The following is a 5,238-nucleotide window of genomic DNA, read 5'->3' on the forward strand; positions in this document are numbered from 1 at the left end:
TGCAAACAAATGGCAAATTTAATTTGCTGTAGTTCCACCCGTGTTTTTCGGTAAAAATCTATCAAGCATTAACATGAGGAGATTTCTCAGCATCTCAGGACTAATCAAAGGTGTGGGTGATATTTGTCGATGAATAATTCTGTCAAGTGAAAATAACTTATGTGCTGAACCAGTATCATCAATGTAAGACTTTCTTGCTCAGAACTTAAATAATGAGATGACAGGAAATGGGCACATATCTCTCTGGGCCTAGCTGCCCCCATTACGGTTGCCCCCATTATTTCCAATTCAGAACGGGCCCAAGGCCAGTTACGCAGAGGGACCATTCCACCTAAATCTACAAGTTTGATGTAAACTGATTTTTGGTGGGGTCACTGGATTGAGTGCAATTTCAGATATGTGCTTTTGATATTGACGATCTTTCTAAATCTTACCAAAATAGAAACAAAGCAAATATGAAAACCGCACCATACTCAAGCATTGCAACATGGTTCACAAAAAGGTCCCTGATTTGTTTGGTGGCAATTTTGCCACGATCCATTCAATATTCAACCAGATACAGGTTTCATGTCACGTCTTTTTCCTCTCAGCATTATTACAACCAGAGATACAAAGTGAATGAGTGAAAAACCAATTCCTACTCAGATCCCCAGTCAGGTAAGTCTCTTTCCCACACTATTGTCCATTGTTGCATTGCCCACCTGCAGAATGCACCAGGGTGAGCTGAGGTTTTGATTTCCCACCTGCTTGTTGTAACATTAGCTCTCTTCGGCCTCTCTGCTACATGCACATACATACACTCACACACAGGCATTTGCTGCTGTTTGCACTAAACTCACTTCAGTTCAAGGTTGTGTTTACTGTGCTTAGCCTTCAGCCTCAGGAGGATGCTCTGTAATGTAGGATCATGTGTCTTTATCATGACTATCCCTGTCTGGTATGAAGAGGGATGACTTGGGAAGGTCCTTCAGCTCTTTGATTATGTACCACTCAACACACCATCTACCTGGGTGGCAACCTGTCTACTTGCACTACTGTCATGACAACACAAAGTTTAGACCAACACACTCCTGGCCTCCTGCATTCCTCTTCACATCTCATGGACAGCAGTCTTTGAAGATCCTGCAGTTATATTTACCGATGCAAATTAATCAGAAAGTTCAAGCCCAGAAGTTAAGAGCTCTTTCTTAAACCTGCCAGGTAATGACATGAAAAGTAAAAGGGTTTTGTTAATGGAGAGAGGGAGAACATTCCCAGGAAGCTGAAATGACAGCTGTAAGCTGCTTTCAAATACACAAACATGTGGCAATCTTTTTGGAAGACCGGGTGGCCACTCTTCACTCTGTGAGGTACAATTCAACGCGATCGACTCTTCAGGTTGTGTTATGCATGGATCCAGAACACACTGTTGCAACCTTTATTGCCTCCACTTTATTGATATAATTTCGGCCGGTGTTTCTCCTTACGCATTCCTTCCAGTTTTCAACTGTCCTTCCAAAAAGTTTTCCTCTGTAAACGTTTCACTGCATCGTTAATTGCAACAATAGCCTGCAGTTACGTAGCATCTTCAACTTCTTCAAACATCCTAAGGCATTTTGCAAGGTTGATCATTAAGAGGGAAAAAATGTTGCCGGACCATGTCAGGAGAGGCGGTTGAAGTCTTAGCCACAAAGAAAAGGCAGGTTCTAAGAAAGAGAGGGCGTGACGGTGATAATGGAGAGAATTTCAGAGCTTAGACCTGAAATGTCCAAAGGCAAGTCCACCAGTGGACGTCTGGGAAAATCCTGCAATTTACAGCACTGAACGAGGCCAATCTTTTGGGAGAAACATTGATAAATATAGTGAAGAGGTACAAAGAGCAGGTCCATCACTACATTTTCATGGCACCAAAGGATGAAATGCAATTTTTCCAATGTTAACTTCAAGCTGAATTACAAAGGAAGACACTATCCAAAGCTCTTCATTATGTTAAAAAGCTTCTTCAAATTCATTGATAACTTTCTCTGCTCCTAACCTCTCCCAGTATAAGTGTCCTCTTGTGCAATGATAACATCCTCTTTCCCAATGTCAGCAAAACAAAAGAGCTTATCATTGACTTCAGGAAGAAAGGAGGAGAACATGCCCCACCTAAATCAATGGGGTGGAGTGTTGAGAGCATTAGGTTCTTAGGACTGATGATAACTGCCAAACTATCTTGGACTTCCCACGTAGATGCAACAGTCAAGAAGGCACAACAACGTCTCTTCTTCCTCAGACAGCTTAAGAAATTCAGCATGTCCATAAGGACCCTCACTAACTTTTACAGATGCACCATAGAAAGCATTCTATCAGGGTGCACAACTGCCTGGTACGGCAACTGCTCTCCCCAGGATTGTAAGAAACTACAAAAGGTGGTGTGCACAGACCGGACCATCATGGAAGCCAACCTCTCATCCATGGACTCCACTTACACAGCTCATTGCTGCAGAAAGGCTGCCAACATCATCAAAGAACCATCCCACCCCAATAATGCTCTCCTACAACCTCTTCCCTCGGGTAGAAGATACAGAAGCTTGAACACACGCACCAACAGGTTCAGGAACAGCTTCTTCCCTACCATTATTAGATTGCTGAATGGACTGTCTAACTTCAAGTATTGTTGATCTTACTCTGCATACCTCCTGTGCAGTGTAACCTGTATGCCTTGCTCTGTCTAAGCACCCTATGATCTGTATGTCCTTGTTTGCTATGATCTGCTCATACTGCTCACAAAACAAAGGTTTTCACTGTACTTAGGTACACGTGACTACAATAAATTAAATCAAATCAAATCCTAACTCTGATTTCTCAGTCCTGTCATTATCTTGATGAATCTATACTTAACCCTCTTTATGACTTTATTGTGCTTTTTATACATATTGGCAGATGAGGTATGATTAACATTTTGTGGAAACCTTTCATTATTTCTTGACTAATGCCTTTATTTATAAAACACCAAATACTAGTGACTAGTTTTCCTGCTTTTATTGATCTACACTAACACTTTGTGGGAAGTTGAACACAAGGTCTGTTTAATCAGAGCACCAACTTGCATTTATATAGCGCTGTTAACAGGCTAACATGTCCCACGTTGCTTCAGAGAAGGATTATCAAACAAAATTGGACTAGCACAATTTGAGGGAGTGTTAGAGTAGATGACCAAATGCTTAGTCAGCTTTAAGGGGCTTTTTAAAGAGGGAAATAGAGATGGAGAAGTTTAGGGAGGACGTGTTAGAACTATGGATCCAGGCAGCTCGAGGCAGTCGCTGGTGGAACTATTAAAGTTAGTGATAGGCAAGAGTCGAGAGTTGGTAGCTGCAGAAACACACAATGTTCAGAGTCTTTATGTGGAATGTCACTCTCATTCTTCCTTTTTTCTTTCAAAATGCTTTCGAGCACAAGTCAATCTTAAATTGAATCTGACCTCTATCTGGTTATTCTGCTGACCTCTCCATGTCTATCAAAACATCATGTACTATTGTCCTTGCTGTTTGTTAAAATTCTTAATTTTGTGTTAGCAAACGTGTCGTGCCAAACTCAAATCCAATACGTCTAGTGTGCTGAGAACAAAAGAAGATTGAGCACTGACCTCTTCAATTCAACTCTTCCAAATAGTCTGTGGCCTGTGTGACACTCATTTATTCCAAATCTTTACTTCCTGTCAATCAACCAACTTTCATTCCCTTTGCACATATAACATATAACTAGTTTTCCTGCTTTTATTGATCTACACTAACACTTTGTGGGAAGTTGAACACAAGGTCTGTTTAATCAGAGCACCAACTTGCATTTATATAATAAGTATCTTATGAGACCTCCTGATAAAATATGTTCTGAAAGTCCACATACATTCCACAGAAAGTACAGCACAGAAACAGGCCATTCACTCCAATAGGTTTCTGACAGTGTTTTAGTTCCTCACATACTTATTTTTGACAATAATTTTGACATTTGCCTTTAACAATCCATGGTAGCTGTCTTTGAGCAAGTTGTGAGTTTTGAAATGCTCACTTATTTTATGACTATATTTAGTTTCTAACTCATGTTTATAACACTGCATCTTTTGACTGGCTGCTACATAGTCTTGTGGACTCAGTATTAAGTTCAACAAGTTCAGATTATAAGCAGACGCAAAACATTATCCGAGTGAAAAGGAATTCCTTGGATCCCCTTCGACGAGTGGGTGCAAATCTATGCCCCCTGGTTTTCTAGAGTTGGGGGAAAAGGCTGGAAAGTGGGGTTGTGAATTATCATTTCAGCCACAATCTCATTGAATGGTGGAGAAGACTTGATGGGCTGAATGGCCTATGTCTGCTCCTACGTCTTATGGTTTCACTAACATCTAGTCCTGTTTTGTTTTGTGTCTTTGCTGCTTTGTTATTTTACCCCCTCCCATTTCCCTTTCCTTCTCTTTGCATCTGGATGGCTGTAATCCTGTTGTTCACACCTTCTCCAGACACTTCCTTTTACTCTTGTTCCAATACTTTTCCATTCGCCTTACTGCATGAAACCTTCTGGCATTTAAACTCGCCTGTGCTCCACCATAGCACAGATCTTCTCTTTCATCCATGTTCCCATCACTGTCTTTTCCCTGGCTCAGAATCTATTACATTTCTAACTCCTCCCAGTTCTGATGAAGGTCACAAACGATGGAGGTTCCCCAAGCATCTGCAGTGAGGAGAAGGGTGCTGGGAAAGATTGAGAACATGAGTAATGAATAATACAATATTCTTTATTAATAAGGGCACAGAACAGAAGAGCAAGGGCATTACATTGAATTTGGATGAGACACAAAGTCCTAGAGCTGTACATGCTGACCAAATATCCGAAACTAGGAGAAAGTGAGGACTGCAGATGCTGGAGATTAGAGTCGAGAGTGTGGCACTGGAAAAGCACAGCAGGTCAGGCAGCATCTGAGGAGCAGGAGAATCGACGCTTCAGGCATAAGCCCTTCATCAGAAATGAGGCTTGTGGGCAGGGGGGTGGATGAGCGATAAATGGGAGGGGGTTGGGGTTTGGAGGGGTAAGGTAGCTGGGAATGCGATAGGTAGATCTCCCCCAAACATCTATCCACTCCACCCTCCTGTCTGACCTCTCACCTTCTCCTTCAAATCTCCCCATCCCCCATTTTATCCCAGTCCCAAGCCTCCAACTCAGTACCGTCCCCTTGACCTGTCCATCACCTTTCCCACCTATCCACTCCACCTCCTCTCCAACCTT

At 42.0% G+C, this 5,238-nt stretch overlaps 1 pseudogene; it reads left to right on the forward strand.

Annotated features, from left to right (window-relative positions):
• Positions 1 to 2,174: 2,174 nt before the first annotated feature.
• Positions 2,175 to 3,599, forward strand: LOC148145356 (uncharacterized; annotated as a pseudogene).
• The last annotated feature ends 1,639 nt before the right edge of the window (positions 3,600 to 5,238 follow it).

The sequence above is a fragment of the Chiloscyllium plagiosum genome, unplaced genomic scaffold, assembly GCF_037043375.1.
Source record: "Chiloscyllium plagiosum isolate Xiang-an unplaced genomic scaffold, Cpla_swu_hap1 HiC_scaffold_24, whole genome shotgun sequence".
NCBI classification, from domain to species: domain Eukaryota; kingdom Metazoa; phylum Chordata; class Chondrichthyes; order Orectolobiformes; family Hemiscylliidae; genus Chiloscyllium; species Chiloscyllium plagiosum.